The 25,097-nt window shown below is 43.5% G+C and overlaps 1 protein-coding gene across 3 annotated transcripts in view; it reads left to right on the forward strand.

Annotated features, from left to right (window-relative positions):
* The window catches only part of PDCD1LG2 (programmed cell death 1 ligand 2), an 88,275-nt gene extending 65,107 nt beyond the window's left edge, over window positions 1–23,168 (forward strand). For 2 of the 3 annotated variants that reach the window (XR_005354277.1, XR_005354280.1), the window contains 7 exons: window positions 1,759–1,828; window positions 5,604–5,686; window positions 6,634–6,942; window positions 7,381–7,516; window positions 17,692–17,866; window positions 20,213–20,521; window positions 23,141–23,165. The gene's annotated coding sequence lies outside the window, so the exon portion shown is untranslated. Of the gene's footprint in view, window positions 1–1,758; window positions 1,829–5,603; window positions 5,687–6,633; window positions 6,943–7,380; window positions 7,517–17,691; window positions 17,867–20,212; window positions 20,522–23,140 lie in introns of all 3 variants that reach the window. The other variant, XR_005354278.1, reaches the window with a different exon arrangement.
* The last annotated feature ends 1,929 nt before the right edge of the window (window positions 23,169–25,097 follow it).

Here is a 25,097-nt window from a genome sequence, read left to right on the forward strand (position 1 = left end):
ACTGTATAAAAAGCAAGGCCACAGGGCAGCCCCGGTGGCACAGCGGTTTGGCGCCACCTGCAGCCTGGGGTGTGATCCTGGAGACCCAGGATCAAGTCCCATGTTGGGCTCCCTGTGTGGAGCCTGCTTCTCCCTCTGCCTGTGTCTCTGCCTCTCTCTCTGTTTCTATGAATAAATAAATAAAATCTTTTTTTTTTTTAAGCAAGGCCACAAAGAATTGTCTGATGAGAGGAAACAGACCATAAGATTCAAAGGAATTTGGGTGGGTGAGGGCTCCCCATGGGAGGGAGAGGCACCCCAGAAAAGGGAGAAATGTGCTGGGCCTGGAAGATTTTCAGTGATGGGTAGGGAGTAGAGCAGTAACGTGGCAGGGCTGATACTCAGAAACTTCGCCAGCCTGCCCAGCAGTGGTGCTGCTCCAAAGGCTGGAGAAGCATCCTGGAAGCTGGTTGTTAAGTGGTGGCCAGGGGGATATCTGCAGATCCTAGAGAAGCAGCAAGTCTCAGAAGATGGCCAGGATGGTGGGGAGGAGGTCACTCAGGGTGCTTGCGACAGTGACTATTTTCTACCTAGAAAGTTCTATCCACTACAAACGATACTAGTATCTGCTGAAAACCAGCCCTAAATGAGGGCAAAAAGTATGAGAACATGTAGAACTTCCTTTTGTATATGGCATTTCATTTAATCTGCCTATCCGTTGGCCCATCTGCCTGTCTGACTAGTCATCTGTCTGTCTATTCCCTTGTCTGTGTATTTATCTGTCTGTCTGTCTGTCTGTCCACAAGAGACCAACAAGATAGGCAAAGGTGCAGACGTGGGTCTGAAGGCAGGTTCCTTTTATCTTTCGTTCAGTCATTGGGTCATTCCTGTCACAAACACAGTGCCCCTGGGTGTTAGCACCTAGGCTCTCAGTTGAGGAGTCTGTCCAGAGCTGAGATCGTCACGTGGGAATTGGGCCTCATGCAACAAGCCCTGATGTGCAGCCAGGTCGGAAACTACAAATGGCAAAGGAAGCAAACAAGTGAATCATAATCTGAGTATGGATCCGAGTCAGGCGTCAGAAGAGGCTGGTCTGACAGGGAGGCAAGGACAAATCAGAAATCCAGTCCTAGTGTTTTGTCAGGAATGGATGGCTCTCTGGTATTGCAAACAGGTTCGAGAAGTAAACAGAGCCTGAACCAATGGCACTCCACAGTAGTAACATCATCACCATTTTTATTTCTGGGGCACGTTAAAATCTGCAAAGCATTTTCTTTCTTTCTTTAAGATTTTATTTATTTATTCATGAGAGACACACACACACAGAGAAAGAGAGGCAGAGGCACAAGGCAGAGGGAGAAGCAGGCTCCATGCAGGGAGCCTGTCTCCAGGGTCACCCACTGGGCTGAAGGCAGCCCTAAACCGCTGAGCCACCCGGGCTGCCCTGCAAAGCATTTTCAAATATCTAGTTGAGCCTTGCTGCCCATTGGTAAAGCAAACAGTGCAAATATTCTCATCTTACCAATAAGGCCAGTCAGGTTTAGAGAAGTCAAGTAACATGCCCAACGTACCCATTTCTTTTTAAGTAGAGTTACCAGTTGGGTAATTCAAGGAAATGCCATAAACAGAGAATATCTTCATTTTTATCACAGCACATACAAAGAGTTGCACTTTATGCATGTACCTAGGCTAATATGGTTGAAAGAAGAGGTCAGACTAACCAACCAGCTATTTTAAAAAATTGTTTTTTTTTTTTTCTGTTTACCACTGTCCTCTCAGCAACCTGCATAAGGACATAGAAGATGAGTCTGTACTATCTGAAGACTAACAAAGCAGAGACAATAGTCAGGTAAGTAAGAGTTTTCTAATTTAAAATCCAGATTGACTAAGTTGAGACCAAGGAGATAGAGTATATAGTCTTTGCTTTTAGGTGTGTGGGCGCCAAAGACGGAAGAAGCTTGGTTTGTTAGCAATGAATATGCAAAAGTTCTGGAGACTTAAAATAACGAGGGACATCATACACATGAATGACAAATGTGCCATAACTACAAATGCAGATTGAATTGAAATCCAGCTGCTAAACAGCTGAGAACTTCAGCACATCTGATAGCAGGATATTGTCTAGAACTGGGAACAAATAGTTTTGCTGTAACATCTATGTCTAGAGCAGCCTTCACCGAGGGTATTTTGTTCTATTCTAGGCCCTACTTCATTGGGACATTGATAAATGGGAATAGGCCTGTGGTGAGGCACCCAAAATGATGATGGGGCTGGAAGCTACCATAGATTACGAATCCTTAAAGGAGTTGAGTGTATTTCTCCTGGAGAAGAATTATTAAGGGAAGACGTGAAAGCCAAGTTCACTGGGTGCAAGTTACGTTGAAGTAGAGGGTAACCCAGAACTGGCAAGAACTCACCAACAACTAGAGCCTTGTCCCAAAGATTCATCTCCTGGTTCTTGGAAATAGTCACTCATCCTGGAACTGCCACTTTCCAGGGTGCTCTGAAGGTATTCTTCCCTTAGAAGGTAAACTTATGAGGTCTCGTTTTTATCCTGAGATACTGCAACTATTCAAACTAGTCACTCAATTCCAGCTCTTCCCTTTTCTGACCATTGGTTCTAAAGTGAAGCTTCTCTTAGGTTTCACAGTGATACTGCAGACAAGGATCTTTCATCAGCAGCATGACTCTCATGATCTTATCTTCAAATGAACTTTCTTCTACCAAGATATTCTAATCAATATATCACCAAATGAGCCCAGTTTCCGCACCTCAGTGGTATGGTTCCTTGAGAACTATGTCAACTTGCCATATTCTTTTCTCAATATTATTACTTTTCCCTCTAGACTCTGTTTTTAAACTCAAACATCCGTTTTGACATTCCTTCTATCTAAGAACAGAGTGAGGTTAATGACACAAATTAGGAACTTTGTAAAGGGTCGTAAATATCTGTCTTTTACCTGGAAGATAATGTCAGGATTGAAGGAGAACTAATGTGAAATTCTGGGCTTGGTTTTAAAGCAATAACTAGCAGTCATGCTGCCTCAGAGAACTGCATCCAGATAGGATCAGTAAACCGTAGGCAAAGTAAGTGGTTGCATCTGGGTGTGTTAAGAGGATGCTGGGAAGTCCCTACCCTTCCCCCTACACAAACACCACTTGCATTTCTCCATCTTCCTGCCTCTCACCTTTAGAGATCATTGCCTTTAGGTCTCAAAACCTTTTTAGGCTTTAAGAAACTCCTTAGCAGGTATTAATGAACTCAACCAGGGCAACATACCAAGGCTTAGGAGGAAGGGCCATTTTTAGGGAGGTAGGATCCAGGGCTTTCCTTGGAAGATACAGTCATGGGGAAACCACACTGTTACCCTTTTTCATTTATTTACCACCCATCTAGTGCCTAAGGACTATATGAGCCTAGAGGGATACGGAGATAGTAAAATATCATTCTCATCCTCAAGGGACTCACAGTTAATAGACGCCATCTCCCTAACCTTTTACATAGTTATATCCTATATAAAAAAGAAAAGATGTCACAAGATGACTAAAATGGGGAAAGTAGCTAGGGTATGTGTGGTTGGGTAATCTCTGTTGGGCCTTTACCCTGGTGATGACACCAGCCCTTCAATCACTGATGAGAGATGGGGGGACACTAGAAATCACTTTGGTCAATGGAGGGCATGATGCCCAGGGAGGGAACAGTGATCCCATAAGGACTGGAGGGATGTCCAACAGAACTTCTCAGTCCAGAGCTGGGGCCATGAATTTTCCTGTTGGGTTTCATGTTTTCAGGAAGTCCTTTAGAGAATTAAGTAAGGAGCCCTGGGTGATACTGGTCAGGCTGAAGAATAGAATCCCTCAGGACTTTCTTTTGGAGCCTCAGACAGAGGAAGGCAGATGAGAGCCATCGCATGCTATCAATGCAGACTTTTTACCCCAAAACACTGGAGGATGATTAAACTCTCTCCATCAGTAACAACAGCTAACTTCTGGAGAGATACACAACTGTGGGGGTTGCATAGCAGAATATTATGGGGAGAGAGGAAAATGGGGAGTGACTTCATAAAGTTTCCTAGTTGGGTTTACATGACCTTTTCCAACCTGACTTGGGACCTCTAGATACAGGCCTGAGTTGAAGCCGGCTCTGCCACTGATCAACTACATACCTACGGGCAGATCCCTCTCTGAGTCTGTTTCCTCAAAAGGTAAAAATAAACAATCTTACCTGGAAGCATTATTGAGAGGAGTAAGGATAACATACTCACGTACCCACCCCAGTTAGTATGTAGTCAATGAGCCAAAGCTTAGTGAACGGTTAACCGCTGGTTCGATCATTTATCTCAAACCCGATACCGTGGGACAACAGAGTCTGCTCAGCCAGCTCATTCTTGCAGGAGTTCAAATCCTGGGATTTTCAGGAAATATGCTTGTAACAGAAAATCATCCTATGTAATGAGGTATATCAGCTGAAACTGGGGCCAAATATTTCATTAAATCTTAATTGCTGGAAATAGGAAATTGGGGTGTGGAGGTGGCAAGAAGGTGCTATTTCCAAGTTGCCAGATTTTTCTTTTCCCCCAGAAAAAAACATTTTAAATTTACCTTTGAGACTGATTGTTTCGGAGGAGGGGGGACAAAAACACAACTTAATATTAGTTTAATCACATAAATGTAAAATCAAGATCCTAACTAGAAAGGGAAGGTTGAGACCATTCATTCATTCATTCATTCAACAAATATTGACTGGTCACCCACTGCATCCACACAAGGCCCTGACTACGTGAAAAGGTTGTATTTACTGGGGTAGAACTGCAACCCTGAGACTGGATTTCCTCGGGGTGTAGGAAGGGAGGCATGATCAATGGATGCTTGTCTGTGTGAAGATTGATCATTTCCACCTGGTGGCACGATGGGGACTAAGGGGGAAATATGTTTCCTATGCGGTAAGGGTAGAAGTTTGGGAGGGCCCAGTTGGGTATTTCTCTTTGCTACCTTATTATTTCTTCCTATTATTCTCACATCTTCTTCAGTAAAATTGTGTTAAATGGCACAGTCTGTTCTCTGTTATGGGGTAATTACAAGACATGCCACCACTCTTGGGTCCCCAGATGGTTGGCTGAAGTAAGCATTCTGTGGGAATTCCCAGAAATCCTTGGGGAGGAGAAGCCAGAGACTTCATGCAATCACGTGACGGGATAAAGCTCAGAGTTATTTGGGCAACAGGTACAAATGGGACCCTTTGAAGGCTGAATATCTCTGTGACACATTCGTCCTTGTGGGTGGCTTGAATGAGCCCCACCAAGTAACTGGGCACACTCCCGTGACACCAGGCCACTGGACACATTCCCAGATCTCAAGCCAGAGCAACTGACTCTCCATTAACTCAAAAAAATATTAAAAATGCAAGTCATTTCACATGCTGGGATGCAAATGTCCTGAGTCAGCTGCCTTGAATAGACTGGGAACTGTCATTCCAAAGCTACTTCCTGTTAGCTCTCTCTTTCCTTCCCTCTCTCCCATCCAAACTCCTTCCACCTATATTGTCTTGTGCCTACAGGAGGAAGTGTGCTGTGCTAAACACTGTGTAGGCTGCTCTGTCTCAATTATTTCATTTAACCCCTTAGAACAATTCGGCAAGATAGATAAAATTATCTTCTTCCGACGAGAAATGGAAGCTGAGAGTCCCAGGTCCAAAGAAACATAACTGGTAAGTAGGGAAGAGTCCTGGGGCCCAAATACATTTTCTCCAATTCCACATTTTTTACACAAACCACAAAGGAAAATGTATTTTAGGGCTAGTCTGGGCAAGACCTAATTAAGAAGTGAGGGACACCTGGGTGACTCAGCAGTTGAGCATCTGCCTTCGGCTCAAGATGTGATCCCAGGGTTCCGGGATCAAGTCCTGGAGGGAGCCTGCTTCTCCCTCTGCCTATGTCTCTGCCTCTCTCTGTGTCTCTCATGAATAAATAAATAAAACCTTTAAGAAATACTGAAAAAAAAAAAAAAAAAGTGAGATGTGTTGGCAGAAAGGCTCAGGATTTCCAGGCACACAGAAGTGCTTGTCTTGCAGGTGGACTCAGATCCAGTTGTAACTGAACCGAGCTGCAGGGGCTCAGGTTCAGACACTTCCTCTCCAGTCTGCCAATGGCCACAAGGGAAAAAGAAGTGCGAGGGGGCAGTTTCAGGCAGATCATGGGCAAAGTCAAAACCCACCCACCTTCCCTGGAGGAGAGGCGTGAAGGGACCATTATCTGTCCATCCCAGGAAATCAAGCAGTTGCCTGGAAGATTTCAAATACAGGTTTTACACGTAAAGTTTTACATGTCAGTTGAAGCTTAAAAACCCCATCCTGCCTCCTGAGCAAAATCATCCTTATGTATAAAGGCATATCTATGTTCTATGGTTTGATCATTCCCGGCCATCCCTCTCAGGAAGAACAGGCCGCATAGCCTGTGCAGACCCGTGACCCTCTGCAGCTCAACAGAAAGGCACAGACCAGACTTGGAGAAACACAGACACCACCTCAGAATTACAATAGCCATTACTTCTAGGGTAAATCCAACTGCTTGACCCTCCAGATGATCTCCACCTGTCAGTTCCTTGCAGATTACTTTCTTACTCTTTTTGTCTTTTTTTGTCCTGTTTTAATTCAAGTGACCCACAGGCCTGCTGCGAGAAATCTTCCATTACCGCAGACATCCTGAAGGAAACTTGAAGGAAGCTAGAGAGATGAAGAGATGGAGATCATGTTTTCTTCCCAATGGTTGCTGTATAACTGAGGACAACTGTTACTTTATATCTTGAAAATTAGAGCTGCCTCTGGAGGCTCTAGGGCAGGGCCTTGATATTTGCATGTTTCTTCCCCTGCCTTCCCCTTGGACATCTTCACCCATGGCTTTAGAGGAACCAGCTACCTGTGGGAAGGAGGGAGAGACATCACGCAAGCGGAGCTACCAGCTCATGGTAAGCCGTCGAATCGGCTTCTCTGCAGTCGTATCATACAATTAAATTTAAAAGCCAAACCAAATACCACCACCTGCCACCCACTCTACCTTTTTCTTGACTCTGCTTTACAGTAATGTGATTTTTCCATCACTGAGTAATGATATTGTGATGACCTTGAGGGATTTCTATGCTGGATTCCCAGAAACAGTTTGGGGGAAGAGTGTTACTTCTCTTTTGCTTCCTCTCCCCAAAGGTCCCTTCTTTGTACCTCCAGCTTATTCTTCACTCATTCTTCTTTTGAGGGAAATTGGTCTCTGGTTCCCCGTACATCCCACTCCCACACCAGTGGCCAAAACACTCAAAAAACCAGAGCTGGCCCCTCGGCCATTTGTAATAATAACCTCCTACAGGTGCTGAAATCCCACTTGTACTTGAATTTTTTTTTTCCTCCTATAGGATTCGTCTTGAAGAAAAAAAAAATCAGGGCAGCCCACAGAGGACAGAGCATAGACCAGAAACCCCAGAGCCTTCCAGCTTCATGTTCGTTAGGTTCCCATGAGCCACGTAGAAGAGTCTAGCATAGGGAAGTAAGGTGAGTGCTTTCTATGCCCCATCCCCCTCACCTCTTCTGCTTTTTTCCCTTTGCTCATTCATTCATGCCACCGTTCAACCATCAGAAGCAGATGTTGAGCACCCACTGGCTGTCAGGCACTGGTCTCTTCACATTCCCGTAACTGCAGAGCTCTCTCCCCACTCTTTCAGGTCTCTCAGGAGATCCCTTCCCAGAGCTTCCCCTGTGTCCTAATTCTATACTTCACGGGAGCCCTCTCTCCTGTTCCCAGCGACTCTGGCTAAAGGCTTTGGTCCATTTTGCTTGTCTTTCTCAAGAACCAGCTCCTGGTTTCGCTGATCATACTGTATTTTCATTCTCTGTTTCATTGCTCTCCACTCTGATCATCATTATTTCCCTTTTTCTGCTAACTTTGGGTTTCATTTGTTCTTTCTCTAATTCCTGTAAGGGTGAAGTTAGATTGTTTCTTTGAGATTTTTCTTGTTTCTTGAGGCAGGCAGGTATTGCCATGAACTTCCCTCCTAGAAACTCTTTGGCTGTCATCTTGTTGATTTTACTGTGTCATTTTTCTGTCTTCATTTATCTCTGGGTATTTTTAAAAATCTCTCCTCCTAATTTCTTTGATGACCCACTGGTTGCTCCATGCATTTGTGGGTTTCCCAGTGTCCCCTTCTGTAACTGATTTCTGGTTTCATGCCATTGTGGCTAGAAAAGATGTTCGATAAGATTTCAGTCCTCTTGAATTCGTTGAGACTTGTTCTGTTTTGCCAAACAGGTGATCCATCCCGGGGATCATTCCATACATATTTGAGAATGTGAATTTTGCTGCTTGGGATGGAATGTTCTATATATATATATGTGTGTGTGTGTGTGTGTATATATATATATATACACATATATATATTCCATCTGGTCTAATGCAATGTTTAAGGCTGACATTTCCTTATTAATTTTCTTTTTTTTATTTTTTAAAAAATTTTATTTATTTATGATAGTCACAGAGAGAGAGAGAGAGAGAGAGAGAGAGAGGCAGAGACACAGGCAGAGGGAGAAGCAGGCTCCATGCACCGGGAGCCCGACGTGGGATTCGATCCCAGGTCTCCAGGATCGCGCCCTGGGCCAAAGGCAGGCGCTAAACCACTGTGCCACCCAGGGATCCCTCCTTATTAATTTTCTGTCTGTGAATGTCCTCTCCATTGAGACTTGTGATCTCTTCATCAAAGATGGGCCCTTACTTGCTCCTCCTCCCCCTCTCACGTCTCCTCTAGGTCTCTCAGGCTTTTTGCATTTTTTAAAATTCTTTTTGCTTTTTGCTACTCTGAGTGGGTTTCAATGCTTTGTCATTCCACTCACTGGTCTGTTCTTTCATTTCATCTAGTCTGCTGTCCAACCCTTCTACAGTATTTTTCACTTCAGTTATTGTGTTCTTCACCTCAGCGACTTCTTCTTGTGGCTTTCTTATATTTTCCTGCCTCCTTATGGAAGTTCTCGCTCTGGTCATCCATTCTTGTCCTGAGTTCAGAGAACACCTTTGTGACTATGACTGGGGATCTTTTTTTTTCCTTAATATTTTATTTACTTATTAATGAGAGACACACACAGAGAGAGGCAGAGACACAGGCAGGGGGAGAAGCAGGCTCCCCATGGGGAGCCCGATGCAGGACTCGATCCCAGGACCTCGGGATCAGGACCTGAGCCGAAGGTAGGTGCTCAACCACAGAACCACCCAGGTGTCCCTATGACTGGGAATCTTTATTAGATAGACTACTCAGGTCCATTTCATTAAGGTCTTTCTGAGGTTTTGTCTCACTCCCTCATTTACAACAGACTCCTCTGTTTCTTCATTTTGCATAGTGCTCTATGTTTCTATGGATTAGGTGAAACAGAGAACTCTTTTAAGAAATATTGAAGGAAGAGCCTGGCGGAGGTGATGGAACTTCTTATTCACCCTTGCCCTAATTCTCGGTTGTCTCTTGAACCTTTGTGATTATCTGAAGGGCCTAATTTATTCTTAACAAGTCCCTATTGTTAAGGGTGTTCCAAGACCTATCAGTGTTCCAAGGAGAGGAATCTCAGTTAACACCCAGTTTCAGGCTGATTGGAAGTCAGACCCTCATGCAGAAGCTTTTGAAGTATGCAGATTATACAGTCCTGTGGGGCCACCATCATTAAACCCTGTTCGTCTCCAGACTGGGACATTTGGACGTGTCCCTGGGCAACACTTTAAAAAATCAGGGCACCAGTTGAATGTATAAGTTCCTTTCTGTGAGGTTGTACTGAGCTGCAGCAAGTCCAAGAGGGTGTGTAAGGATGGTGTCCCCTAATACATTTTCTGGGAGCAGCTTCACAGCCTCTAGATATACGGAGAACATGAAGCCTATCTCTCGGGCTGAAACTCCAGGATAAGAAAATAAGCCTTTTTCACATGAAGCCTGTGGGTGCCTTTCAGTATGCAGTCTGTGCAGTGCCCTGAGGGTGTTGGCCAGCCTAGAACTGTCTTTCTGATGGTTTTAGCTCAGGATCACTGCTCCCCTTGGCCACCAGCGCCAGGTGAACCAGGGGTGGCCGCTGGGTGGCTCACATGAAGCTGCTGGCTTTAGCAGGGCCGCTGGAGAGTGTATGAGGTGGGGCCAGCTTCAGAAGAAGGGAGTGGGCAAATGCCTCGTCTGCATGCACTGTGGGTTTCGGGGATGCTCTGAGAGAGCGTCCTGCTGGCAGGCACATGTTGGCCCCAGGTCGGGAGTGAGAGAATGTCATGACCCTTGACTTCTGCTGGCCCCAGCCAGGGAGCAGGGGATTGCTGGGACCTCTGTGAGACAGCAGGAGGAAGCTGTGCACCTTTGCCTGTGTTCAGCAGGGCAGCTGGAGAGAGCACAGTGATGGCCACTGGCACCTCTCTTTGAAGGAGAGAGACTCAACTCTTGCTGCCCCTCCAGCAGGTGCCCCCCAGACCAGCAAATGAATATCCTTTAAGTGCAGCATAGGTGATTTTCAAGTTGGTGCTTTTGCACGGGATCCTGGGGTGAATGAGACCCCACACAAGCTATTTAAAAGAAGACTCTCAACTTTCTATAGAACTTTGGGTCCCCATTGATTTTCTAAGCCAGATGTCTTGAGGGAGCTCATATCTCTGGTGCAGATCCCAAGAGTTGGATGGCCTCATGTAAGGCACCAACCCTTGTTCCTCCAGGAGAAGCACCAGATGGGTGAGATTCCTCCCTATTGCATGTCCCCACACTGGAGCTGGTGTTTTATTGTCAAGACCATATCCTAGTCTATCCATCTATTTTGACATTGTCCTTTTATCCTTTGTTGTGGGGAGCAGTTCATCTAATTTTCAGATCATTTTGGGAGAGAAAGGAGATGAGCTCAGGATCAGCTGTCTTGAAACCCTCCTCCCCAAAGAACCTATTATTATTTCTTGTAAAGATTTTTAATTTTTATTTATTCATGAAAGATGCAGTGAAAGAGGCAGAGACACAGGCAGAGGGAGAAGCAAGCTCCCTGCAGGGAGCCCAGTGCAGGACTTTGTCCCAGGACCCTGGGATCACAACCTGAGCCAAAGACAGATGCTCAACCACTGAGCTGCCCAGGTGTCCCCCCCAAAGAACTTATTAAATGTGGGTCCTGATCCAGCAGGTTGGGTGGGACCCAGGATTCTACACGTCTAATAATTTGTCTGGTGATGCCAAAGCTACTCTGAGGAGATCCAGACATTGAGTAGCAAGGACCTAAAGTTTAGGTCCTAGCTTAGATCACTGCTAAAAGTATCTTCCAGCCTCAATTGTTGTGAAGACTCCCTGACTCTCATGCACTTGCTGGCCACTCTGAACATCATCAATGACTTCAGAGCCCCAGATATGCCAGGCTCTTCAAACCTGTGTGGCTTTGTACATCTTCCCTCTGCCCTTTACCCCCTTCACTGGATGAGCTTCTTCATGGCTCAGCTCCCATGGAACCACTCCCATGGAACCTCCCCCAACTCCCCAACCTACCAGGCAGTCAGGTCCTCTCTTCTCTGTGTTCACCATTCTGTACCATAATATGCTGTTTACATTTCCTGGTCCATAGCAGAGGGTTGCTCAGGTTATGCCCTACACAGGGATCCTTGGCCAAGAAGGCAAGAAGGGGCTAAAATCCATTCTGTCCTCCACTTGTTATCCTGAGCCCTGGCACAGAGCTGCCTCCACCAGGAGGAAGGGCTGACTTTTTCCAGATCATACAAAGGTGCCGCAGGGGCTGATGGTCTTTTCTACCAGACATGAGGTCTCATTCATCTTTTGGCTTCTGCCTCCTAGCACAGGGTCTGTCATGGTTCAGCATTCAGTAAAATATCTGTTGAATGAATGAATGATGAGAGAAAGAAATGAAAAGCTACAGAGAGGAATGCACAGACAATAATTTCATTCAGTTCTGATGGTAAATCAGCTGAACTGTGAGTAAGAGATATGAGATTTGCTAATGTGATGCTAAGGAGGCAAGGTCCTCAAAGCCCCATTTTTACTAAAAGGATTATAACAGGTATTAGTGAGAAGAGATGTAAAGGCTGCAGTCAGCACCTTTAGAAAAAGTCATCAGAATGAGCAAAGAAAGAGGCTGCCCACAGCCAATCCTGACTTGTGATGTCTTTTCAGATCTAGGGGAAGATGAGGGAGACTCCAAAGATCTTATTTGCTCATAAGCTTTAGAGGCCATTGAAAGCAACTGTTTCCACAGCAAAAACATCCTGAGAACAAAAAGAGGTGATAACAAAACCATGAATTCACCTAGAAGGGCTGAAGTCAGAAACAGAATAGAATGTACCCGCTTGTGAAAGTTAATCTCTGACTGTTAGGGGCCTGGGCTTTGTTGAGAAAGACACAGCCCAGATGAAGGAGCACCTCCATGCAGGCTTTTCATCGGGTCTTTTTTGATCTGCTTTGCGAGAGCTCCTCAGTTGTTTCCACCTGATAAGGCTGTGAGCTTCCCGAAGTGGGGACTCAGACATAGACACCTCTTATCTTCCTGGGATCATGTGATGCTTCCCGAAATGAGTAGGCGCTGGACTTGCAGGGAGTTTACAGCTGCCATTGATGATAAAATAAGAAAGTGCAAAGTTCTAATAATTCTCAGCCAACACGACCAGAACTTCATTTTGGAATTGTGAAAGAGATTCCTCTAAGAAACATGCTGATACCTTGCAGAAACCCACCCTGGACTTTGCCTTCCTACATCGTCTACTTCTCACTAAGGCCAGTTTCTGAAGATACAAGCATGGTTCTGTAGTAAGGGGAACTGAGAATCTGGAATACTGTGTATTATCTTGTGACTTCAGGATAAAATGTTACTCAAAACATAACCTAAATTCAACACACACACACACACACACACACACACACACACACACAGAGAGAGAGAGAGAGAGAAAGGAAAGAAGGGTAAATTCTCTAAATCCCCATTTATCTCTAACCAGAATTTAATCCCACATTTCCTTGCCTCCAGCTAGTGTGGCAAACAATCAGAAAGAGCGTGACAGCTCTCTGGGCCACATCTTTTCATCTAAGGGACTTTCTGTTCTTGTTATCTGACTAGGATGAACTTTGTGATCAGATGATGTGTAGTCATCATCAAAAAGAATAGAGATAAGCTCTTTTGATATGTTACCATCATAACGTTAGCACTAAGATCTGACCAAGAACCTACGGGCTATTCTTGAGGCAAGAATTGAGTAAATACAAAGTTCCTCTTTTTAAGGCAATACAAAATGCTGACTTCAGACATTTATTTCCTGTGTTATTTCTAGAAGGAAGGCAGGCAGGCTAATTTTTTTTCCATAAGAAAAGAAACCACGTTGCAAATGTTAATTTTTTAAAAAAAGGCTTTCAGTTATTTTTTAAAAGATTTTATTTATTTATTTATTTATTTATTTATTTATTTGAGAGAGAGTGAGAGAGAAGCAGTCTCCCTGCTGAGCAGGGAGCCCAACGTGGGGCTGTATCCCAGGACCCGGAGATCATGACCTGAGCTGAAGGCAGGTCATTTTAGAAAAATTTGGAAATCATCGAAGAATTCAAAGAAGAAAGGTCCCTCCAGATACTACCAACCAACACCACCTTACTGATATCTTACTTTAGCTTTTCAAAAGCTATGTTCATATATTCACTAAGTGAATCAGATGCAGGCTATGTTTTGAACTCTGAGGAGCAGTGCAACTATGGAAGTAAAATACTCTGGAAATGTTAAATGTTAAATTCAAAAATTAAGACAGTATGTGACTCTCGATCATGACTTTCCCTGGATGAGAATGCAGTTTTTCTGATCTGTAAAATGACTTTCTGTTTTTGTTTTTTTTTATTTTTTTTTATTTTTTTGTTTTTTTTATATTTTTATTTTTATTTATTTATTTTATTCATAGAGACACAGAGAGAGAGAGAGAGAGGCAGAGACACAGGCAGAGGGAGAAGCAGGCTCCACGCAACAAGCCTGATGTGGGACTCGATCCCCGGTCTCCAGGATCACACCCCGGGCTGCAGGCGGCGCTAAACCGCTGCGCCACCGGGGCTGCCCTGTTTTTTTTTTTTTTTTTTAAAGATTTTATTTATTTATTCATGACAGAGAGACAGAGACACAGGCAGAGGGAGAAGCAGGCTCCACACAAGGAGCATGATGTGGGACTCGATCCCAGGACTCCAGGATCATACTCTGAGCTGAAGGCAGACACCCAATTGCTGAGCCACCCAGGCATCCCCATGACTTTCTGTTTATTTTTTATTTATTTATTTATTATTATTATTTTTTTATGATAGTTACAGAGAGAGAGAGAGGCAGAGACACAGGCAGAGGGAGAAGCAGGCTCCATGCACCGGGAGCCCGACGTGGGATTCGATCCTGGGTCTCCAGGATCGCGCCCTGGGCCAAAGGCAGGCGCCAAACCGCTGCGCCACCCAGGGATCCCGACTTTCTGTTTTAAAACAGATTGGAGGGCAGCCCGGTGGCTCAGCGGTTTAGCGCCGCCTTCAGCCTAGGGCCTGATCCTGGAGACTGGGGATCGAGTCCCATGTTAGGCTCCCTGCATGGAGCCTACTTCTCCCTCTGCCTGTGTCTCTGCCTCTCTCTCTCTCCTCTCTGTGTATTCTCATGAATAAGTAAATAAAATCCTTAAAAAAAAATAAAACAGATTGGAAAGGTTTGGACACACTGGTTTGCTGTCTACATTTTGGGGGAAAGCTGAAAGCACCTTCTCAGATACTGAGATATCTCTTATGGTTGGCCCACACACAAAAAGAAAAATCCATTTAGGAAAGTTAGAGAAACCCCACACATGATTTATCAGGCAATTCACGTGTATCTTTTTCAAAGAAGATTGACTCCGGCTATTTTATTACTTCTAAAACATCTCTTCTCAGTGTCCACAACATTCCTTCTTCCTTAGCTCTTCTGTCTTGGCTCCTTTACCTGGTTCTCAGAAGAAATTGGAAGTGATCTAACTCCTTTGGATACCTCACAGTAGACAGCTACATTTCTTATTCTATTAATACTGGCATTGCCTTGAGGCCGAGTCCTGAAGTTTCAAACTTCCAACTTTGATTGAAGCACCAAAAATGTTTGAGTCAGTATGTGTGGCTTGGCATCACAGCCACGACAGTCACCAAGTCCTTCCCTTCCCCATGTCAGACCCTGTTCTTTGTGCTTTACAAGTACTAACTCATTTAAGATTCATAATTAAACCCTCATAACTTTCCCACGAGCTGGACACCATCATTTCCCTATTTCACATATGGGGAACAGAGAGTGATTGGCCCAAAGTCGCAGAGTTGGTAAGTGACACAGCCTTGACAGGACCAGTCAGTGAGCAACCACAATACTCAAGTGTCTCATCTCAATGCATTTCCCCTACTGCAAAATTACATTGATTCCTTCTATCTACCTCTGTCCCTCAATGTGTCCACTTGCATGACTGAATATGAAGTTCCAGAAAGCTGCATCCTTGAACTACTCCTTTCCTTGAGGTCCATAGGAGAAGCCACCTGTTTGCCCATGAAGCCTCGTTCACTCCCTGTCCAGAGGAGCATAATGGGCACTAACATTCTATGCAGGCTACTAGGGGCAGGAAGGTCGGTTTTCTCGTTCATTTAGCACAAAGATTCTCTTAGGTTGAGGGAGTCTCCCGTCCTGTCCCTCCCCAGCCACCAACTTCATGAGAAAAGTCACCTGGGTGTCAGCTTCACATGATCAGCCTCAAACAGAAACAGGTCATGTGTTCCTGACAGCGCAACCTCTTGCCTCGGCTTTACTGCTAAGTGCAATTCATCTCCAGAAAGAGTTTCAAGAAAGGAGTGTGGATGATAAAAACTTTGTTGCATGACGTGCATAGGCCCCATCAGCTTTCATTTTCTCAGCTGGGAGCATAACCAACATGACTCAAGCAAAACCAGAAGCCCTCAAGTTGTCATATTAACAATGCTGTTCTTGCATGAGGCCGCATAAAACCCTGGGATGGCAGTAGCGTGGAAGTTCACCATCACCCCCTACATTTTACAAATAAGGAAACTGAGACCTATAGGGGACTCAGGGCATGTTCATGGTAACACAACTCATTTGTGACTTTAAAAATATGTACTTCCTTTTTGGCTTATTTCCTTTTAAAAAAAGAAAAGAACAGAAATTATTTAGCCTCTCTGGCCTTCTAGAAATGGCTCATGGAATCAGGCTCATGACATGAAGTCAACACTCCATAGTCTTATATGGAGGAAGCTGCAGTTACTACCCCAACCCCAAAATAGGTCATCTTGGACCTTCGGGTTTACCCGGGGCCATGAAAAAGGACGGTGCCTAGACTTTGGTCTCTTAGCTACTGTGACCCATTGCTGACTGGCCCTTGAGCATCTGTTGGTCTCTACTACCCTCGCAGGCTGCAGATATGTTCCTGCAAAGGTCGTCTTTTGCTCACATGTCTGCCACCAGGGATTCTTGCCATTGCTCTTGGGGTCCAGGTGCTCAGGGCAGGTCATCACAGGCATCCCTCCTTGCTCCCCCACCAGAAGTCTCATCCTATTGGATCACTGTGCAAAAGTGCAAGCAGATCCCCCACTCTCACAGAACCTGCCACAAGTTCCCTCTCTCCAATTCCCTATCCCTGCCAATCTCATACCTTCTCCCTTTTCCTGAACATCAGGCCACCTCTTTTCCTCTTTGCCTGCCAACTCCAGTTCTTATCATCCCAGAGACTTTCCAAAGCAAGGGTGACAACTGATCCCTGAGGCTAGAAAGCCCTGAGCTCCAAGACCCAAAGCCTGGGTTTATACTCTTCCTTTCATGGGGAGGCTAGAAAGCCACATCCCTGTTTTCCTGAACCAATTATCTGTGTGATTGTATATGTTCAACCTCTGACTCTCTCTCTCCCAATTATAAATTTCATGAATGAAGAAATAGGACTAGGTTAAGGTTAGGGTGAGTGGTCTGTAGAAATAACAAGTGTCTCAGAGGAGAGAGAAAGGGGTGTGAGTGACATTAAAAACTATTAGGAGGAGTACATTTACCGGGCTTGAGAACAAATTTGCCATGAAAGATGTGAAAAACAGCAGTCAAGGATGATTTAAAAAAATTTTTTTAAATTGACCCACCCAGATGTGCTATGGGATGGTGACAGGAGGATTAGTTTGGTTTGTTTGTCTGAAGTGGCAGATGGTGGAGGGCTTGTGAGCAGTGAGTCTAGTTTAGAACCTGTAAGACACTCGGGAAGGTTGTCCTACAGCAGATAGATTTGTGGGGCTCACTGTTCCAAGCACACAGAAAATCAAAATGAAATTGCAAAGTGGGCAAAGTTATCTTTAGAATCTCTTTCCTCTTTTACAACCCCAGTTCCCTAATATTTTGCTTATCCTCATCCACACCTGCTCTTAAGAAGCAATCGGGGGCACCTCGGTGGCTCAGTCAGCTAAGCAACCAACCCTTGGTTTTAGCTCTGGTCTTGATCCTGGGGTTGAAAGTTCAAGCCCTGAATTGGATTCCATGCTGGGCGTGGAATCACATGTTTTAAAAAAAGTCATCTGATCATCTCACATAATCTCAGTTTAAAAGGTTAACTATTGATGAAACACAATGAGCTAGCTCTCTCATGTTGAACTCTCTTGTGGAAGCATAGCCTCTACTCAAAGGAATGTTAATAACACCACTAATCAGAGCCAGTGCTTATTACAGCTCTTTCTATGGGCCAGGTGCTACTCCAAGATGAATGCCTTCCCTGACATCATGAAGTAAGAAACATTTTATTGGTGAGAACACTGAAACCCTGGGAGGCTGCATGACTTGTCCAACGTCACATGGCCAATTCATAATGAAGCAGGAAACATGCCCTGGCATTGTTGTAACCACTATCTTGGGAATGAAAGCGTAAGTGTAGAAATGTAAGGAGAATTGGAATGTATAGTAAACTGTGTGGGGGGGTGGGGAGACAGCAGAATGCAGGTCCCGTGGTGGGGGTGACTGTAGTCTCATCTTGCTAACTGGTGACTATGATTTCAGGGACTCTGCCTGGAACTAACCTCAGACAATTGACTTAATCTCTTTCTGTTTCATTTTCCTTATATATAAAAGAAGGAGGAACAACCCCCACACAAGGTTATTCCTTATAGCCACATTTGTAATAGCAAATAGCTGGAAATAACCTAAATGTCTCTTGATAGGCAACTGGCTAACCAATGATTGTAAACCCATAAAATGGAACGTAATGCAGCCATTAAAAAGGAGTAAGGGTGATCTCTATATACGGCCATTGAGCGATTTCTAGAATATATTGTTTTACACACACACACACACACACACACACACACGGTGTGGAACTGGCTATATCATATGCTACAATTTAAATAAATAAGGGTGAGAGGAATATATATACTCCTTTATATTCGTTTTTTTTTTTTTAATTTTATTTTATTTTATTTATTTATGATAGTCACAGAGAGAGAGAGAGAGGCAGAGACACAGGCAGAGGGAGAAGCAGGCTCCATGCACCGGGAGCCCGATGTGGGATTCGATCCCGGGTCTCCAGGATCGTACCCTGGGCCAAAGGCAGGCGCCAAACCACTGCGCCACCCAGGGATCCCCATATTCCTTTATATTCGTAATGCTAATATAGGAAATCTATAGAATTGGCTGCTTCAAGAGAACAGGGTTGATGGGGAGCAGAGAGACAGGAGGAGGGAGCCCTGTAACAGTTGAGAAACCAGTGGGAAATACATGGCATACTCAAAAGATGTCATTGAATGGAGTTTCATGAATGAATGGTTCACAGAGGTGTGGACAGGGCTGGAGTACCCAACAGAGGATGGTGACGTGACCAACCTTGGGTCTGCTCATGGGGGAATCACTACCATGACTAGGCCCCAAGGGACAAGGGAGCAAGTGGCCATCTGAACCCAGAGAGAGAGAGCTGTAGATACAGAAGGAGCCCCTGGACTGATGCTGGACCCCTCCCCCCCAGATGTACCCACAGTCCAGCAAAGAAACAGCTGAGGAAATGGATACTCTGACCTCATTCCCTCCCTGCCCTCAACATTCTTTTCAGTACCTTCCCCTGGGGGAAACCCTACAAGAAGCCCAAGGGCAGAGGACACTGTCAGTGCACCTTGCAAGGCTCAAGGCGGGTGGAAGGTGGATCAGGACAGCAGACAGAGACCATACAGCCTTCTCCCCTTGTACATTTACAACTATATGAGTGTGTAGCTTACTCAGTATTGCACACACAAAGAAAGAAATTGAAAAATAAAACATGAAACGCAGGGTTGGAGTAGCCAGTTTCTGAGACTCTCCCTCCCTTCAAACTCTACCTCTTTCTTTGAAATCACGCCCCATGGCTCCATCTAGTGTCCAAACGATGCCTCACTGTTCAGAGCGCAGCGTCCCTTTAGGCGAAATTTAGGATGAGTCACCCTCTCTGCCCAAGTCACTGGCTTGTGTAAGCAGTTTTCACTGTGAATTATACACACTTGATGAATGATCTTATCCCCTAATATTAGAGAATACTTATTTTGAGACACACAAGATTTGCTGTTTTTTTCTTAAAAGAGATGGCAGAAATTAAATTCAATTTTTACCTAACTAGCTATGCTGTTTTTCCCATTTTTCAAATTATTAAATAAACTTAGAGGTAAGCAGCATGCAATCTAAGACTGAATCTTCCATAAGCCCACTTTTGAGCTTGTCACTCCCCTGTTCCTATGTCCTCAATGCAGTGAATCTCAACCATGGCTACCAAATAGTACCCCCGGGAGTCTCCGCAAGCCCCTCTTGGAGATTCTAACTTAATTGGTTGGAGATGGGACTCGGGACATTGATCTTTGGTTTTGTTTTTAGGATTCCCCAGTGGTTGTAATGGGCAGCCGGGGCCAGGAAACCCTGCCTCTGTGGTTCCTTGCTGCCTGCGAGGTGTACTTGCCTCACTACTTAGGATGGGATCTTGCCACTTTAGACAAGAGAGGCTACCTGTGAGCCACTTTTCCACTCTCTGTGCCAGACCCAGGCCACACTCTTTACATGCTAGCACCTTGAATGTTTTGCCTGCTGCCTCCCTCTCTCCTCTGCCATTGTCCTGCCTGTTATTCCAGACCTGCTGAAGGGCTTCTCCTCCTCCTATAATTTATCTGGCCCTCATTCCCAAACAGGTAGTCCTTCCTCCTCTGAACTCCTGTAGATTTTTTTTTTGAAACCACTTTTATGGTCCCTTTTTTACTTTAATAGAAAATCAATGCGATGACAGAGTCTGCTCTTTGCTTATCGAATTGCCAAGAAGCGAAAAGGCTGGTATTTCTGCGAGAAAATTGAGCACTCCCCGTGTGATGAGAGTGTAAGTCGATGCACCAACTTTAAAAGCAATCTGGCAATATGTGTCAAAATGCATTCTGTTTGAGCCAGCGATTCGGCTGCTGGGGAGTTAGCCCACAGCCATAATCATACACACAGACAAAAATGCAAAGGAGTCCTTGCAGCATTGCTCATAAAACAAGATGGGAAAGAACTGAAGTGTCTCCTGAAGACAAGACTGGTCAAGTAAGTTATAGTTCATCTATGCAGTGGTATCCTGAGCAGTGGGGGGAAAATGAGGTATATCCCTAGATGCACAGAGAGAACAATTCTAAGATATACTGTTTAAGAGATCCAATACAATGTTCTAGAATGCCCCATGTGTTTTTTACAAATTAATAAATATATATTAGTCTATGCTTGCAAATGCACTGAGCAGCATTGCAAGGATGCACAGGCACCTGTTAATAGTGACCAATTGACTCTAGGAAAGCAAACTATAAGCAATGGCTCCTGGGTGGCCAAAAAACAAAAGATAAATCTGTAAAATTCCCTTTATATTTGAAAATATTGAATCACACTTGTAAATAACACATATGTCAAGGAAGAAAGGATCATAGAAATTTGGAAATACTGAAAACTGAATGATAGGGAAACTACCACCTACCATGTCCTGTAAGATACAGCTAAAGTGGTTCTTTAAGGGAAGTTCATTTAAATGCTTATTTTAGAAAAGAGGAAAGCTGAAAGTTAGTGAGCTGTGTGTTCAACTTGAGAAATTAGGAAAAGACCAATAGAAGAAAAGAAAACCAAGTAGAAGGAAATTGATAGTAAAGGTAAAAAGAGAAGTTCATGCAAAAGTAAACAAAGATGCAAAAGAGAGAGTTCATGAAATCAGAAGTTCTGTTTTATTTATTTATTTTTAAAGATTTTATTTATTTATTCATGAGAAACACACAGAGAGGCAGAGACACAGGCAGAGGGAGAAGCAGGGTCCATGCAGGGAGCCGGATGTGGGACTCGATCCCGGGGCCCTGGGATCATGCTCTGAGCCAAAGGCAGATGCTCAACTGCTGAGCCACCCAGTCATCCCAGAAGTTCTGTTTTATAGAGCAATCTCTGCTGAGACTGAGCAAGAAAGAAAAAAGAGGGAAAGAACAGCAATACTATGAGTGGAAGGCATATAATCAAAGATAAGACAAAGATGTTTTTAAATGTGTGAATTTAGGTTAAACATTTGGAAATTTAAGTGAAATGGACAAATTCCTAGAAACTTTTGATATAACTTATCAAAGCTTACTTAAAAATAGAGAACCTGAATAGCTATTTAAGAAACATAAACAACATTTAAAGTCTTCCTACAAAGGAAATATTAAGTTCCTATGTTTTCACAGATGACTTACACCAGACTTTTTTTCTTTAAATTAGTTTCAGAGGTAGAGTTTAGTGATTCATCAGTATATATAACACCCAGTGCTTATGACATCACGTACCCTCCTTAATGCCTGTCACCCAGTTACCCCATCCCCCGCCACCTCCCCTCCAGCAACCCTCAGTGTGTTCCCTATGGTTTGCCTCCCTCTCTGTTTTCATCTTATTTTATTTTTCCCTCCCTTCCCCTATCTTCATCTGTTTTGTTTCTTAAATTCCACATATGAGTGAAATCATATGGTAATTGTCTTTCTCTGGCTGACTTACTTCACCTAGCGTAATGCCCTCTGTCATTGCAATTGGCAAGATTTCATTCTTTCTGATGGCTGAGTAATATTCCCTTGTGTATATATACCACATTTTCTTTATCCATTTATCTATCAATGGACACTTGGGCTGCTTCCATAATTTGGCTATTGTAAATAAATCTGCAATAAACATAGAAGTGCATGTATCTTTTTGAATCGGTGTTTTCATATTCTTTGGGTAAATATCCAGAAGTGAAATTACTGGGTCATGTGATATTTCTATTTGTAATTTTTTGAGAAGCCTCCATACTGTTTTCCATAGGGGCTGGACCAGTTCACATTCTCACCAGCAGTGCACAAGAGTTCCTTTTTCTCCACATCCTTATACTTGTTTCTTGTGTTGTTGATTTTAGCCATTCTGACAGGTGTGAGGTCTGCCTCACTGTGTGAGGCATTTGTATGTGTTCTTTGGAGAAATGTCTGTTCATGTCTTCTGCCCATTTTCAAATTGGATTATTTGGGGTTTTTTTTGTGTGTGTGTAGAGTTGTATAAATTCTTTATATATATAATATATATATTCTTTATATATTTTGGATAATACCTCATCAGTTACGTCATTTGCAAATATCTTCTCCCATTCAAGTAGGTTGCCTTTTAATTTTCTTGATGGTTTCCTTTGCTGTGCAGAAGTTTTTTATTTTTTTTATTTTTAAAAGATTTTATTTATTTATTCATGAGAGACACAGGGAGGGGGGGTGCAGAGACACAGGCCGACGGAGAAGCAGGTTCCATGCAGGGAGCCTGATGTGGGGTTCGATCCCGGGGCTCCAGGATCAAGCCCTGGGCCAAAGGTGGTGCTAGACCGCTGAGCCACCCAGGGTTCCCCAGAAGCTTTTTATTTTGATGTACCCTCAATAGTTTATTTTTGTTTTTCTTTCCCTTGCCTAAGGAGACTTCTCTGGAAAATGTTGTTACAGTTAATGTCAGAGACATTACTGCCTGTGCTTCCTTCTAGCAGTTTTATGGTCTTAGGTCCCATATTTAGGTCTTTAATCCATTCTGGGTTTAGTTTTGTGTATGGTGTAAGAAAATGGTCCAGTTTCATTCTTTTGCATGTAGCTGTACAATTTTCCCAACACCATTGTTTTTAAGATTTATTTTTTATTTTTTATTTATTCATGATAGACATGGAGAGAGAGAGGCAAGAGACACAGGCAGAGGGAGGAAGCAGGCTCCATGCCGGGAGCCCGACGCGGGACTCGATTCCGGGACCCCAGGATGGCGCCCTGGGCCAAAGGCAGGCGCCAAACCACTGAGCAACCCAGGGATCCCCCAACACCATTTGTTGAAGAGACTTTTTCCCATTGTGTATTCTTGCCTCTTTTGTTATACATTAATTAACCATATAGTCATGGGCATATTTCTGGGCTCCCTATTCTGTTCCATTGATCTTTGCATCTATTTTCTTTTTAAAAAAAATGATTTTATGTATTTATTGGACAGAGAGAGAGAGCACAAGCAGGTGGAGCAGCAGAGGGAGAGGGTGAGGGAGAAGCAGATTCCCCACTGAGCAGGGAGCTCGATATAGCTCGATATGGGACTTTATGGGATCCTGGGATCATGACCTGAGCCAAAGGCAGACACTTAGCTGATTGAACCATCCAGGTGGCCCTGTGCATCTATTTTCATGCTGGTACCTTGCTGTTTTGATTGCTACAGCTTTGTAGTATATCTTGAAATCTGGGATTGTGATATCTCCGGTTTTGTTCTTCTTTTTCAAGATTGCTTTGGTTATTTGGGGTCTTTTGTATTTCTGTACAAATTTAAGAATTATGTGTTCTGGTTCTGTGAAAAATGCTGTTGATATTTTGGTAGGCATTGCGTTAAGTCTGTAGATTGAGTTGAGTGATATAGACATCTTAACAATATTTGTTCTTCCAATCCATGAGCATGGAATGTGTCTTTCCATTTGTTTTTGTCACCTTCAATTTCTTTCATCAGTGTTTTATGGTTCTCAGAGTGCAGGTCTCTCACCTTGGTTAAGTCTATTCCTAGATATTTTGTTCTTTTTGGTGCAATTAGAAATGGGATTGTTTTCTTAACTTCCTTTTCTGCTACTTCATTATTAGTGTATAGAAATGCAAGAGATTTCTGTACATTGATTTTGTATCCTGCAATTAATTACTGAATTCATTCATCAGTTCTAGCAGTTTTCTAGAAGCCTATTTTAAACAAATATCCTCATCCATCTGAAACTCTACTCAAAAGAGTACATGTCAGTATTTTGGATCTGGATATATACTATTCCTCTTCTCTGAAGGACATTCTCAACCCATGTATTTGTGCCTGTTGCCTCGATGATATCATACATGCAGGCCTAGATAGCTTTGCAATAACAAATGTACCATTATTATTATTCTCCAAAGGAAGTTACTCATTCCACTGCAAATAGATGTGATCTCAGGACTGATTTCCTCCTGGATTGTATAATATAACCTTAACCAAATTTGAGCACAGCATCCAAATGTTCATTTTATTTAAATGTGAATTACTGGCTTTGAGCTAAGGCCAAATTTTCAATCCCCTGTCCAAATCTGATGCCAAATTATCCGTGGTTGCTCTGTGACTGCTAATCTAAGGGAGCAAGAACACTGTTTGGCAGAATAGGAGAGTACATTCTTAACCTTCATTTTTCTCTTCTTGACTACTCATCTAGATGCAGTTTAAATTCACTGTCAAAACACAGCATTAAAAAAAGAAAAACACAGCATTAGAATTCAAGTTATTTGAGGCACTTGGCTGGCTCAGTTGGAAGAACATGTGACTCTTGATTTTGGGGTCATGAGTTCAAGCCCCACATTGGATGTGGGGCCTACTGAAAAAAAAAGAATTAAAATTATTTAAGGGAGAGAATTATACATCTTTGTCAATGCATTTATTTTGAGCAATAATAGTACAACGAAGTTCCAGTACTGGGAAAGAGTTTGGCTAATCTCCTCAAGAATATTACAGCAATACATAACTTGAAGCGACTTTTTCTCCCTCTGTATCTAAAGTCATTGGGCCAAGAGTAATTAATTAGGGTTGAATGCAATTCTATAGTAGATATTTTGCTATGGTTTTATATTTTGAATATCACTTT

Source organism: Canis lupus, chromosome 1, assembly GCF_011100685.1.
Source record: "Canis lupus familiaris isolate Mischka breed German Shepherd chromosome 1, alternate assembly UU_Cfam_GSD_1.0, whole genome shotgun sequence".
NCBI classification, from domain to species: Eukaryota; Metazoa; Chordata; class Mammalia; order Carnivora; family Canidae; genus Canis; species Canis lupus.